The sequence below is a fragment of the Ranitomeya variabilis genome, chromosome 2 (assembly GCF_051348905.1).
Source record: "Ranitomeya variabilis isolate aRanVar5 chromosome 2, aRanVar5.hap1, whole genome shotgun sequence".
Taxonomy (NCBI): domain Eukaryota; kingdom Metazoa; phylum Chordata; class Amphibia; order Anura; family Dendrobatidae; genus Ranitomeya; species Ranitomeya variabilis.
Window position 1 is genome coordinate 411,314,051 of NC_135233.1, and position 15,534 is coordinate 411,329,584.

A 15,534-nucleotide genomic window follows, 5' to 3' on the forward strand; every position below is an offset into this window, starting at 1 on the left:
TAGTATACAGCACAGAGCCACGTAGTATATTGCCCAGCCCATGTAGTATATTGCCCAGTTACGTAGTATATTGCCCAGTTACGTAGTATATTGCCCAGTGACGTAGTATACAGCACAGAGCCATGTAGTATATTGGCCAGTCACGTAGTATATTGCCCAGCTACATAGTATATTGCCCAGCCACGTATGTCACAGGTTAAAAAAATAAAAAAACATATACTCACCTTCCGCAGGCGCGTTGTAGCTCTGTCTATAAACCTACATCGAATCCGTAGCCAACACGGAAAAAATGCCCCCTAGTGGCTGATACATGTATACCAAGAAAAAAGGGTTTGCTCGACAGGAGCAACGCAGTCTATAATCAGATAATCAATGGGCGACCTCATGGAGGCCCACATGAGTAATATGTCCTAAAACAGACTGCCAAGACGGGGGTATATATTAAGAACGATTTATTTATTAAACATGTATAATATACAAAATACAAAATAGGGACAAAGTGCAAAAAGCAATGTAGATGGATAAAGAACAGCTAAAAAGATTCTGGCACCAGGACAGATGACAAAAGTTGGTGTCAGAAAAGAAAAAATATGTACACGTCTCAAAAAGACACGGCCGCACACAGTTATTAAGAGAGGCTAACTACTAATATTGTATCCGGTTAGTGGTAGATGCAATATAGTGACAGGTGGTTAGATACTGGTGAAAAAAAGGCCTTAAAATAATCTTAAATCTCCCACTAGTCCGCAGTCCAACCCAAAATGGGCTACAGGCTGCCAGTTATGTCACTATACACCCGGATTCGCCAGTTACTACTACTGGCACACGTGACTGCAAAAAGAGCAAGTGCTAATCTAAGCGGCCAACAGCAGTAAAAACGGCTCAATTATCCAATATCAAATGCAATAGCATAATATGTTTCAAGGTGAGCCACTGTACCTGTCAGTGGTGCCCAGACAAATAGTAGTCATAGTCAAATAACAATACGTTTACCTTGTGACATGATCCTCTCGGTGTGCAGCCGCGTCTGAGACACGCTATGCCTCGACGCGCGTTTCACTGCCCACGGCTTCGTCAGGAGGCTTGGTTAAAATGTAAGGGTCACAGGTATAAGTACTGAGAGCTGGGGGCCAATCGACGCGCTACTGCCCGCGATACCCCGCCCACCAGAGGGGGAGCCCGCCGCGCGACGCGGTCGATGGGAGGGAGGACTTCCGTCATCACCTCCCATCACCACAGCAACGCGCCGGACTCCTCCAAATGAAGGGCGGGTGCAGCGCACGGGCACAGCGCGTCTGCGCCGCAATTGATTCAAGTATACAGAGTTTGGACCGCCGGAATCAGAGTAGCAAAGAGAAAAAGGTACCAAGTTGCAACCCTGATAAAGGCCAACCAAATGGGCCACAGCAGCTAAATGATTGCTGCCCAAGTATGTACGAACATTGTTATATCCTCATCAATATAATTTATCAAAATTTATCAAAAAGAAACAGTACATGAATATAAATATAAGTAGCAATAACACATATATGGACTTAGCCAGTATGTGATCAGAAAAATATGTATTAATTCTGAATTTAATAGGACTATCGTAAAATCCTCTCTATCATACAGTCGCATGGCAGGAATACTGAATAAACAGAGGCATCCATACTCCGCAACTATACAGAATGTTACTAAAGAGTAATGTGGGTACACACCTAAAAATTATCTAAACATATATAAGAATATGACAAAATATCAAAATTATGTATATATGTAACGGCACTAGTCCATGCTGATTAATAGATGGTAAAGTTCATCCAGTCCACTTAAATATTCAATTATTTCATTAGATTCATCCAACGACAGCAGTGGACTTCCAGGGAAACAGTATGTTAGCAAAATAGCAAGGAAATATCTGAAAAATCAAAATTGTGAAATTAGAAACAAACGAATAAAAACAAACAAAGAGCCATGACCCCATAAAATAGCGCACAGATGAAAAATTAGTTAAAGAAAAGGCTTAAAGCTGATGGCCTCTTTGAGGCCATTGGGTGTCAACGTGTTGAGTGTCACAATCCGAGTTGTAGCTCTGTCACCTGTGTGGGGTGCAGGCGGCAGCTTCCGGTCCCAGGGTGTGATGACGTAGCGGTCACGTGACCGTGTCGCGGTCACATGACCGTGACGTCACGGCAGGTCCTTGTCGCGCAGGACCTGTGATGACGTCTTGGTCACATGACCGTGACGTTACGGCAGGTCCTTTCCGTGCAGGACTTGTGATGACGTCGCGGTCACATGACCGTGACGTCATGGCAGGTCCTTTGGCCAGACCATCCTTGCCACCGGTACATTCCGCTTGCATCACTAGGAGCGGGAAAGGCGGCGTAGGCGAGTATATAATCATTTTTTATTATTTTTGACATTAGATGTTTTTACTATTGACGCTGCATAGGCTGCGTCAATAGTAAAAAAACTTAGTCACACAGGGTTAATAGCAGCGGTAACGGAGTGTGTTACCCGCGGCATAACGCGGTCCGCTACCGCCGTCATTAACCCTGTGTGAGCGGTGACCAGAGGGGTGTATGCAGGCGCCGGGCAGTGAGTGCGGGGAGTAAGGAGCGGCCATTTTCTTCCGGACTGTGCGCGTCACTGATTGGTCGTGGGCGTTTTACCACGACCAATCAGCGACTTGGATTCCATGACAGACAGAGGCCGCGACCAATGAATATCTGTCACAGACAGAAGGACAGAAAGACGGAAGTGACCCTTAGACAATTATATAGTAGATAGATATATATCTATCAGGATAGTAGAACATATATACCAGAATAGGGGAACATATATACCAGGATAGGGGAACATATATATACCAGGATGGTAGAACATATATACCAGGATGGTAGAACATATATACCAGGATGGTAGAACATATATACCAGGATGGGGAACATATATACAGGGCCGGCGTCAGCACCCGGCGTACCCGGGCAAGTGCCGGGGCCCTGGCGAGACAGGGGGGCCCATTCAGGGCCGGCGTTAGGGGCAGGCTGCCCGCATGCGGCCCCTGAGGCAGGCATCTGCGGTCCAAGGTGCACGCTAGAAGAGAGGAGGCAGAGGCAGCACGGAGCTCTGGGACTTTTGCAGCTGCTGGAGAGCCGTCCACAATCCGTCGCCATGGATACGCAGCAGAGCAGAGTGACTTCCGACCGTCCAGTGCCTGCAGAATGAGCCGAGCGTCGACAAACAGGAAGTGTGCAGCACCTGCCACCTGGAGCAAAGGATTGCGGGGGCCGGGGGGATGCAGAGCCTGGCTGGGAGGACAAGGTATGGGCTCTTATATACTGTTTGGGCTGTATTATATACAACGTGGTGGGCTGCTATATGATACGTGGGCTGGGCTGCTATATGATACGTGGGCTGGGCTGCTATATAATGCATGGGCTGCGCTGCTATAGGATACGTGGGCTGCTATATACTACATGGGCTGGGCTGCTATATACTACGTTGGCTGCTATATACTACATGGGCTGGGCTGCTATATACTACGTGGGCTGGGCTGCTATATACTACGTGGGCTGGGCTGCTATATACTACGTGGGCTGGGCTGCTATATACTACGTGGGCTGGGCTGCTATATACTACGTGGGCTGGGCTGCTATATACTACGTGGGCTGCGCTGCTATATACTACGTGGGCTGCGCTATATACTATGTGGGCAGTGTTATATACTACGTGGGGCGGGCAGTGTTATATACTACGTGGGCAGTGTTATATACTACGTGGGCAGTGTTATGTACTACGTGGGCAGTGTTATATACTACGTGGGCAGTGTTATATACTACGTGGGCAGTGTTATATACTACGTGGGCAGTGTTATATACTGCGTGGGCAGTGTTATGTACTACGTGGGCAGTGTTATGTACTACGTGGGCAGTGTTATATACTACGTGGGCAGTGTTATATACTACGTGGGCAGTGTTATATACTACATGGCTGTGTTTATATGCGATCATGAATCGTGGTATGTGTTAAAGAGGGGGCCCACTGAGACTGTTTACCGTGGTTATCAGCGTAAAAGTAAAAAAAAAAAAAACGTACATACCATCTGATGTCCGTCCGGTCCCTTGCCGTCTGCTTCCCGCTGTGACTGAGTGCCGCCGTAAAGTGAAAGCAGATCACAGCGGCGACGTCACCGCTGTGATCTGCTCTCACTTTCCGGCCGGCAGACAGTCACAGCGGAAAGCAGACGGCAAGGGACCTGACGGACATCAGATGGTGAGTATGTACGGTTTGTTTTTTTTTACTTTTACGCTGGTAACCACGGTAAACATCGGGTTACTAAGCGCGGCCCTGCGCTTAGTAACCCGATGTTTACCCTGGTTACAAGCGAACGCATCGCTGGATCGCTGTCACACACACAACGATCCAGCGATGACAGCGGGAGATCCAGCGACGAAAGAAAGTTTCAAACTATCTGCTACGACGTACGATTCTCAGCAGGGTCCCTGATCGCAGTAGCGTGTCAGACACAGCGATATCGTAACGATATCGCTACAACATCACGAATCGTGCCGTCGTAGCGATAAAAATTCCACTGTGTGACGGTACCCTAAGGCTAGTTTCACACTAGCGTTAACTGCATTACGTCGCAAATCCGTTTTTTTGCCGAAAAAACGGATGCGTCAAAAAAGTGAAAAACGGTGACAAACGTATGCCACGCATCCAGCATTTCGACGGATCCGTCGCAAATCCGCTAAACGTTTCCGTCGAAAATACTGGATGCGTTGCATACGTTTTACCATCCGTTGTATCCGTTTTTCCGACGGATCCGTTTTTAAAAGGGGAGGCTCCCAAAATTTGATTGGCTACTGGAAAATTTGAAAAACTATATAGTACTGTATTTACAGCCCATCTTTGTGGGTTTTAGTTTTGTGGCAGCGATGGAAGGTGTTCTTGGGAGGATTGCTAGTTTGGTTACCGACGTTATCTTTGAGACGAATCGCCTGGATATCATAGTGCGGGAGAAGGAGGCGGCAGCGGAAAGGCGTAGGATGCTTCTGCAGCAACGGAGACGGAGACGACTGTGGATTCATCCGATTAATCAACTACGGATGACCCGGGGTGTCCAGTCCACTCTGTACCTGGAGTTGCGGCACAATCCACACAAATTCCACAACTACGTGCGGATGAGGATTGAACATTTCGATTTTTTGCTTGCAAAAATGGAGGATGTCATCCGAAGACAGGACACAAGGATGAGGCTTGCCATCACACCGGCGGAGCGGCTGATGGTGACCCTGCGGTAAGCCTCTTTTTTTTATTTCATTGCTGATATTGGATGTTATATTACACGCTGCAGACAATACTGCGCTGCCATATTGCGCACTATTTTCTGCAGCATGTAGTTTTGGTTTTCTTGGCGGACATTCCACTGCTTTATTTAAATGTCATTGCTGATATTGAATGTTAGATAACAGACTGCAGAAAATACTGCGCTGAAATATTGCGTTGCATTTTTTTTTTTTTTTTTGGTTTTTTGGGTTTGATGACATGCAACTGCTTTTTTTCTCTCATTGGTCATTTTGAATGTTATATTACATGCTGCAGACAATACTGCGCTGGCATATTGCGCACTATTTTCTGCAGCATGTAATTTGGGTTTTCTTGGCGGACATTCCACTGTTTTTTTACACCGGTTTCATGCTGGTTTTATTGGGTGTCCCGTCCTTAAAAAAAAAAATAACAGTGCCATATTAAAACTTGTTGGTCTGTGCAATTTTTTCTAACATTTATTTATTTTTTTTTTTTAAAGTTTCCTAGCTACGGGTGAATCTATGACTTCGCTCCATTATCAGTTCAGGCTGGGCATTTCAACTATCTCTGGAATAGTGAAGGACACATGTCGGGCTGTTTGGACCACTTTGCAACCAGAGTATATCCCCCAACCATCCATGGAAATCTGGTTGCGAAGTGCTGAAGAGTTTCTGCAAATTTGCAATTTCCCTAATTGTGTGGGTGCAGTTGACGGGAAACATATAAGGATTGCGAAACCGGCAGGAACAGGATCGGAGTATTATAATTATAAGAAGTATTTCTCCATCGTCCTTATGGCTATTGCAGACGCCAACTGCAGGTTCCTTGCCGTGGACATCAGAGCATATGGACGGTCCAACGATTCGCAAGTTCTTAAAAACTCTCCGATGGGTCGTTGCCTTTATGGAGAGACCTACGATTTCCCGCCAGCCAGACCACTGCCAGGAACAAGTGAACCAGCCATGGAATATGTCTGTGTAGGTGATGAAGCCTTTCAACTGTCGCCGCACCTACTGAAACCGTACAGTAGCCGGAACTTAAACCATACCAAGCGGGTCTTTAATTACCGGCTTACTAGAGCACGAAGAGTAGTGGAGTGTTCCTTTGGCATATTGACGGCGAAGTGGCGAGTTCTGCTGACGGCTATCAAGCTGAAAACAACAACTATAGACGAGGTAGTTAAAGCCTGTGTGGTGCTCCACAACTTTGTCCTGTCAAAGGAGCCCGTTTCTTTGGATGATGAAGAGTTGGAGACCACCTTGTGGGACTACCGCAGCAGCTCGGTTCGCTCTACAAGTTCAGTTACAAGGATGAGGGACCAGTTTGCCGATTATTTTGTCTCACCTGTCGGGCGGATCCCGTGGCAAGACATGATTGTGTAACCTGTTTCCCATGTGTTTTGTTTATGTAAAAAAAGTGTTTCAGCCCCCCCCCAAAAAAAGGCCCAAAAGCGTGGTTTTCTTGCTAGTAAAACCATTATGTTATAAATTTTACATGTCTGGTGTTTGTTTTTATTAAACCTTTTTTATTATATTACCTTATTAAATCCACACACACACAAAGAGTAGAATTGTAATCAGAAATTTATTTTATCTCTTTTTTTTTTTTGTTTTGCAAAAAAAATATATTTTTATTTTCCAACTTTTTTTTTGAAAAATTTGAACATTTTTTATAATATTATTTACATTAATAACACTTTACAAATTTTCAAAGTGTTGGGTGGAGATATGAGAGGAGGAGGGGCAGGAAGGTTGGACCACGTCGATAGGTGGGGAAACCCTACTTGTTTGGGGTGCAGTGGAAGGGGGGGTTAAACCAAGAGGCTAACCAGAGGGGGGTGGTGTTGGGGTAGGGGGAAGAGAAAAGTTGAGTAAGGAAAACATTGGGGAAGTAATTTGGTCTGGGGGCCGGGATTGTTGTGGGGACTGGGTCGGGTATTGTGACTGGGTAGGGTAGTGGGACTGGCGTGGGGTTTGGTAATGGTGCTGGTGTGGGGATTGGAGCTGGGTTTGGTAATGGTGCTGGTGTGGGTATTGGGGCTGGGTTTGGTAATGGGGGGTATGGTGTGGAAATGGGGCCTGGGGTGGAATTGGAGTGGAGGTGTGGGGAGGTGTGTGGGTCGATTCATTAATGGCCTGCAGTAGAGCATTATGGCAGGTATTCATTACCCGCATCTGTTGCTCAAAAGAAAGCTTCTCCATGCTCATGAGCATGGATTGGAAAAAAAGATTGGCCGGATCGGGACTTACAGCTGAATGCAGCCTATCCAAGCGACTGCTGGTTTCACGGCTTGTTTCACTGATGCGTGACTGCACCATGTTGAAACCAGCAGTCACTTGCTCTCCCAAAATTTTGAAAGAGCCTTGGAAGGATGCATTCAGGTGTAAGAACTCAGGAGCATAGCTCCTTTCCTGACCCCTCTGTCGCTGCCGCCACGAACCTAATGGTGGTGTCGAGGTGGCAGGATCAGAGGGGTGGGGTAAAGGGAACGCTAACTGTTCAGCATCAGATGCGAGCAATGAAGCCTGCAATAATGCTCCACTGCTTGGGGCGGATGAAGTGGAGGGGACAGAGGGGTCAGAGGAGGGGACAGAGGGGTCAGAGGAGGGGACAGAGGGGTCAGAGGAGGGGACAGAGGGGTCAGAGGAGGGGACAGAGGTGTGGGGCCTACCGACGTGGCCCTCAGTGGCGGACTCAGGAGGGATCGCTCCAGAGGAAGATGCAGGCGCCCGGTGGCTGGAGAAGGTGCTGTGAAAGAAAAAAAAAAAAAAATTAATACATTGGAATGAAAAAGCCCTGACTGAAAGCAAACTAAGTAGACAGGTTAACATGGTTATTAGTGGGCTGTAGAATACTTACACTCTGCTTAGCATGGTTCACCTCAGGAAGGAGAGGGCCTGGCCATATTTATATTTGCTCCTCTTCCTTCCTGCAGAGCCACTCGGGGCCTTCATCTCATCGTTGAATTCCCTCTTAAAGCGATCCCTCAGTGACCGCCACCGCTTCCTAATCTTTCCAACTGTGAAGACAAGAATCAAAAGAAAAAACAAAAAATTGGTAAATGCAATACATTACAGTCAGCTCAAAACATCACTGGAAAGTGAATACTTACCTAGTTTGCTCTGCTGCTGAGGATGAGGCTACGTTCACACGATCCGGATTTTGATCCGGATCCGTAGCGGATTTTCAGCTGCGGATCCGGATCAGTTTTCCATGTTGGTTACAGTACAATGTAACCCAATGGAAAACCAAAACCGCTGTGCTAACGATCCGTTTTTCCGCTGGAAAATCCGCGCGGATTTTCCAGCGGAAAAAAGAAGTAGCATGTCAATTCTTTCAGCGGATTCCGCACCGGTTTTCCAGCAGCTCCAATAGGAAACTGCTATTGGAAACCCGCAGTGGAAAACGCTGAAGAAAAAGGATCAGAAAACGCAGCTCAAATTCACTGCGGAATTTAGCTGCCGTTTTCCAAAAACGGGCAGGAAAAAAAAAAGGATGGAAATCCTGATCGTGTGAACGTAGCCTGAAGGCTCTCCCGCCTTGGAAACAGGTTGCGACACACTTCGTCCCAGAGCCGACGGGTGACACCGGTATCAGCATGCCTGCGGTCAGCCATGTTCCACAGCGGCTCCCGCTCGCGAACCTCCTCAATTAGATCATCAATGTCGATGTCATCGTCATCTACTGCGGGAGCACGCTGTGAAGCCTGTGCCAAAAAAAAGGAAGAAGAAAAACAAACAAATTAGTACACTGAAACACTAAGTACCAATAGAATCCCCCTCCCAAAAAAAAAAAAAAAAAAAAAAACTCACTGATGGCCGACCGCGGCGACGAGTCCGCCGACTCTGGGATTGTCTGGGAGAACCTTCAGCGGCAGCAGCAGGAGCAGCAGCAGCAGCAGCCTGAAATAAAGGAAACAAATTCTCAGTAATGTAGGCATATATTTTCTGTGTTTAGTTATGTATGAAAATCTGTTTTGTGTATGGTGCAGTGTGATGTGCGAAAAAACTGTTTCACCACTACTTACACTTGGTTCCTCCTCCACTAGCATCTCTCCACCCGTCTCGCCCCCTTCTGACAGCTCCTCATCTGATTCAGCTTCCTGTTGAAACATAATTTATGCATGTGGTTAGACATCAAAATGTAATTTTAAAAAACCCAAAAAAATTAAACCCATTTTTTGCGTTAACTTACCGATACACGCTGTTGCTGTGGAGGAGGGCTGTCAGAAGAGGACATTGTTTTGTGGTCCTGGTGGGCAGCGGCTGTGGTCCTGGTGGGCAGCGGCTGTGGTCCTGGTGGGCAGCGGCTGTGGTCCTGGTGTTTCTGTAAGTTAAAGAGACACTTGCAATCTGCTCGACACATTGAAGTAGCAGATTGTGGGTCTTCAAAACTTACTTCTAACACTTAGCTGTGGTCCTGGCGGGCAGCGGCTGTGGTCCTGGTGGGCAGCGGCTGTGGTCCTGGTGGGCAGGTCAGTGGCTGCGGTCCTGGTTTATCTGTTAATATGTATAATGGATCTATAGTTAGACCACCCTCTGAACTAGGTAATGTTCAATGATAAACACCCTACTGAAATGATGTCAGAAATGTTCATACAGGTGAACAACAAAAACCCCCAAAAAGTTGCACGTTATACCATTCATTTCCATGTCCCAAAAAATAAAATTTTAAAATGTTAACACTATGAAAAAATATATTGGACACATTTTATTTTAAAAAAAACAACATCCCCCCCCCCCCCCCTCCAAAAAAAAAAAAACACATTTAAACCACATGCTGCACAGACCACTATACAGTCAATACATCAGAAAAAGGCAAATAACCAATTACAGCATGGACAAATGCACATGCAATCAACAAGACGCACACAAAAAACATGCATGGTATGTTTCCACATTCCGGATTGCATCAGAATTTGGTCAGGATTTCCCATCAGTATTTGTAAGCCAAAACCAGGAGTGTAAAAATTAGGTAAAGTATAATAGGAAAACAGGCACACTTTTGCTTTTATCACCCACTCCTGGTTTTGGCGTACAAATACTGATGGAAAATCCTGACCACATCCTGATGCAATCCTGCACATGGACACATACCCTCCCACATGAACAGGCATAAAATTGGCAAAGGCATAATATGGTGCAGGCACATGATACAAAATCACACAGCCGTAAAAAAATACACACATACACATGCACGCACATAGCTTTATGCAAATACACATATGTACAACAAAGGCAGAAAGGTGAACCCAATCAGAAGACGCATACACACACACACATACAAAAGGCTGACAATCCTTTGGCTGAAGCAGCAGGTCTTCACAGTGGCTGGCATCATGGTGGATCTGGACTCTAGCATGGCACTGGCTGGTGCAGGACGATGGCAGGCCTCAGGTTCTCTTCAGGTTTTAAGCTCTTTCTGTAGTCAGTACCTCATATACACACACAAATGCACAGGCACACAGATGCACACAAAAATTGCAATACTCACACTGGCTCTATGGTGGCTGGCTCCTGTGGCTGGAGTCCTGTGGCTGGCTCGGGTCTTGTGGCTGGCTGGGGTCCTGTGTCTGTCTCCTGTGGCTGGCTCTATGGTGGCTGGCTCCTGTGGCTGGCTCGGGTCTTGTGGCTGGCTGGGGTCCTGTTGCTGGCTGGGCTCTTGCTGGCAGTCTTCTCTCTGGCTCTTGCTGGCATATGTGGGGTTGAAGGCCCAGGCCAGGTTTATATAGATTTGGGGGTGTCTGACCAATTGGCAACAAAATACTTCTTCTGAGCATGCTCAGTGTAAAAAAAACGTATTGCAGCGCTGTATTGCGTCGTACGACGTGTCCCGACGCATCCGTCGCTCATAGGCTTCCATTGCAGCCAACGACGTATGCCGCAGGATGCGTCGCGACACGTTTTTTAGGCGGAGACAAAAAACGTTACAATCTACGTTTTTTTGAGACGACGTGTCGCCAAATTTCGACGCATCCGTCGTAAAACGTACACGACGTATGCCAATCCGTCGCCATACGTCGCCAATACAAGTCTATGGGGAAAAAACGCATCCAGCAAAAAGTTTTGCTGGATGCGTTTTTTCTGAAAAAAGACGTTTTGAAACGTAATGCAGTTAACGCTAGTGTGAAAGTAGCCTAACACAAAATCTGAAGAATCACATATTTAGACACAAAAGCACAGAAATAAATAATGCAATAGATAAGACAAGTGTTTTGAAGCTGAACTATCACTGTGGGACAGGGAAACAGTTGTGGCCATAAATATTGGAACAGTTCAGAGTGTGACAGTTTTATTGCCCTCTGATTGGGGTCTGGCTCTGTGCTCTGATGCCCCCACAAGGTCAGAGGAGAAATTCCTTAGTTGATGTAAAAAGACATAAATCCATGTGACACATTCACATAGCGCCCAACCCATAGCGCCCAACCGTCCCTTATTGTGCGGGATTGTCCCGGTTTTGATGGTTTTCCCCGCGGTCCCGCACGGGACACGACTTCCCCGCAGACAACAGAAGCAGCCGTCACACGCCCCCTTGTGTTAGGCCACGCCCCTTCCCCATGTTCCTGACTGAGCAGTCTTCCAGTGCCCCCCGGGCCGGTCACTTAGCAGCGATTCGGGCTGCTGGTGGCCGGCGCTGTTCTCTATGTCCCGGCCAGCTGCGTCGTGACAGTGGAGCAGACCCGCCCCCTGCTCCCTGTGTGCGGCCTCCTGAAGAGGGAACATGGCTGCATCTACCTGCAGGAGAGGAGCCGGTGGACGGCTCACACATCAGTGTGCGGTGAGGAGATGGACGCTGCTGCTCACCTCCCGGTGATAAGGCCAGGGCCGTGTCCCTCTATAGTATGGAGAGCTCTATTATACAGTGTTATTAATGGGGGAGTCAGCTGACCCATGGAGATGCTGCTTTCACTTTCTCCACACTTTACATGCTGTTGTTCCAGTCTACCATTCCCTGCAGTATATGTAGCAGCAATGCCTGCTGCGAGTTGTACGAGATTAAAGGGGTTGTCCAGGACATTAATCTTTGAGATAGGTCATCTTATTGGTGGGGGTAGCCCTGTCGATAAACTGTTGCTGCAACCTTAAGTGCGGAGCTGCAGAGCACAGTGTTCTGATCGCGGGCGGTGCAGCCACTGTAGAGATGACGGCGCTGTGCGGCTCTGGGCGTGCACCCCCACTGATCAGGTATTGATGACCTATCATAAGGGCTCATGCACAGATCCGTATTTTCCACAGAACATTGGATCGCATTGGGACCAGTGTTCGTTAATATGGGGTCGTGTACATCCGACTTTAATTTTTTTCGTTCGTTGGACACAGCAGGTCCAAGCAAAAAGTCACCTCACGCCAGAGTTTGATTCAATATTTGGATGGCACTCAACCATGTAAGTCAATGAGTCTGCTGGAAACATCGGACTGCACTCGGATGGCATCTGAGTGCAGTTCAATTTTCACAGAATGGACTGATCAAAGTGTCATTCGCATGATCGACCTTATTCTCTTGCATGAGAGCGTATAACTCTGGTGTGACCCATAGGATAGGTCATTATTGTAACAGTCCTGAACAACCCCCTTTTTGAGGCAGAGAGACGGCCGTATGAGGTCAGGAGGTGTTTACAGTGTGGATGTAGCAGAGCCGTGTGTGTACAAGGTGTATGGATCGGAGCAGCGTGTGAAAGGTGTATGGAGCAGAGTCGTGTGTGTAAGACATGTATGGAGCCGTGTGTACGGGGTGTACGGAGCGGAGCAGAGCCATATGTGTACAAGGTATACAGAGTGGAGCAGCGTGTGCAATGTGTATGGAGCGGAGCCGTGTGTGTATGAGGTGTACGGAGCGGAGCCGTGTGTGTACGAGGTGTACGGAGTGGAGCCGTGTGTGTACAAGGTGTACGGAGCGGAGCCACGTGTGTATAAGGTGTATGGAGCTGAGCCATGTGTGTGCAAGGTATACGGAGTGGAGCAGCGTGTGCAATGTGTATGGAGCGGAGCCGTGTGTGTACGAGGTGTACGGAGTGGAGCCGTGTGTGTGCGAGGTGTACGGAGTGGAGCCGTGTGTGTATAAGGTGTATGGAGCTGAGCCATGTGTGTGCAAGGTATACGGAGTATATGCAATGTGTACGGAGTGGAGCCGTGTGTGTATGAGGTGTACGGAGTGGAGCCGTGTGTATATGAGGTGTACGGAGCGGAGGCGTGTGTGTATGAGGTGTACGGAGCGGAGCCGTGTGTGTACAAAGTGTATGGAGTGGAGCCGTGTGTGTATGAGGTGTCCGGAGCAGAGCCGTGTGTGTACGGAGCGGAGCCGCATGTGCAAGGTGTATGGAGCGGAGTCGCATGTGTACGAGGTGTACGGAGCGGACGCTGGCTGTGTCGGATCGGAGCAGATATTGCTCCTCGCTCTGACACTAACTGGCACAGGAGACACGGAGGTCTTTATCAGTGGCGTATCACAGCTGCAGCGACGTGAGCAGTCAGCAGCGCAGCTGGATGACACCATTCAGCGCCGTGGGAGTGGAAGCTGCCGGCTGCTGCGAGGGTGCGCGGTGAAAGGTGTCTGTGTGTAGTGATGGAGAAGGCAATGATGGGGGTGGGGTAACCATGTGTGGCCATTATACTGCACCCAGCATTGTGTGGGGCCATTATACTGTATGGAGCATCGTGAGGGGCCATTATACTGTACCCAGCATTATGTGTGGCCATTATACTGTACAAAGCATCATGTGGGGCCATTATACTATACCCAGCATCGTGTGGGGCCATTATACTGTACAAAGCATCATGTGGGGCCATTATACAGTATGGAGCATAATGTGGCCAATGGCCATTGTACAGTATGGAGCGTCATGTGTGGCCATTTTATAGTATGGAGCATCATGTGTGGCCATTGTACAGTATGGAGCGTTATGTGTGGCCATTGTATAGTATGGAGCATCATGTGTGGCCATTATACAGTATGGAGCGTCATGTGTGGCCATTATACAGTATGGAGCGTCATGTGTGGCCATTGTATAATATGGAGCGTCGTGTGTGGCCATTGTACACTATGGAGCATCGTGTGCGGCCATTGTACAGTATGGAGCGTCATGTGCGGTCATTATACAGTATGGAGCATCATGTGTGGCCATTGTACAGTATGGAGTGTCGTGTGTGGCCATTGTACAGTATGGAGCGTCGTGTGTGGCCATTGTACAATATGGAGCGTCGTGTGTGGCCATATTTTTTTTGTTTATAATTATTGTTTACGAACATTGTGATCAGAAGTGCTAAATGGGTGTGGTTGGGGCGTGGCTAGTTGTTAAATGGGTGTGGTCAGAGGTGTGGCTTAAAATTTGCCGCGGCGCGCTACGCGCGCCGCTGACTTTATCCCTCTTTCCCTTCCTCCAAAGTTGGGGGGTATGCATTCATCTCTGCACCGAGAGGGTCAAAGATTGGAATACGTTTATACTCCTAGACTCTCCTGTGTCTCAGAGTTGAAGTTACCTTTCAATACAATGGTGCCATGATCAGGGACACAATGTCTGCCAGCACAGAACTCTATATACTGAGGTGGAAATGAGAGGTGTGAGGTGAAAATGAGAGGTGTGAGGCGAAAATGAAAAGGTGTGAGTGCAAAATTTGAGGAGTGAGGGAAAATAGTGGAGTGATCGGAAAATGACAGATGTGAGGTTGAAATGACAAGCGATAGGGGGGAATGAGAGGAGTGAGGGGGAAAATGAGAGAAGTGAGGTGCTATAGCTAACCACAGATATTTACTATGTCCAGGCAACGCCGGGCTCTTCAGTGTGTATATATATATATATATATATATATATATATATATATATATACATACACTCACTGGCCACTTTATTAGGTACACCTGTCCAACTTCTTGTTAACACTTAATTTCTAATCAGCCAATCACATGGCGGCAACTCAGTGCATTTAGGCATGTAGATATGGTCAAGACAATCTCCTGCAGTTCAAACCGAGCATCAGTATGGGGAAGAAAGGTGATTTGAGTGCCTTTGAACGTGGCATGGTTGTTGGTGCCAGAAGGGCTGGTCTGAGTATTTCAGAAACTGCTGATCTACTGGGATTTTCACGCACAACCATCTCTAGGGTTTACAGAGAATGGTCCGAAAAAGAAAAAAAATCCAGTGAGCGCCAGTTCTGTGGGCGGAAATGCCTTGTTGATGCCAGAGGTCAGAGGAGAATGGGCAGACTGGTTCGAGCTGATAGAAAGGCAACAGTGACTCAAATC

At 47.5% G+C, this 15,534-nt stretch overlaps 1 long non-coding RNA gene across 1 annotated transcript in view; it reads right to left on the reverse strand.

Annotated features, from left to right (window-relative positions):
- Positions 1 to 435: 435 nt before the first annotated feature.
- Positions 436 to 15,534, reverse strand: part of LOC143806297 (uncharacterized) — an 84,565-nt gene continuing 69,466 nt past the window's right edge. The window contains exon 5 of the long non-coding RNA XR_013221429.1: positions 436 to 1,900. This is a non-coding gene — a long non-coding RNA (uncharacterized LOC143806297). The remainder of the gene's footprint in view (positions 1,901 to 15,534) is intronic.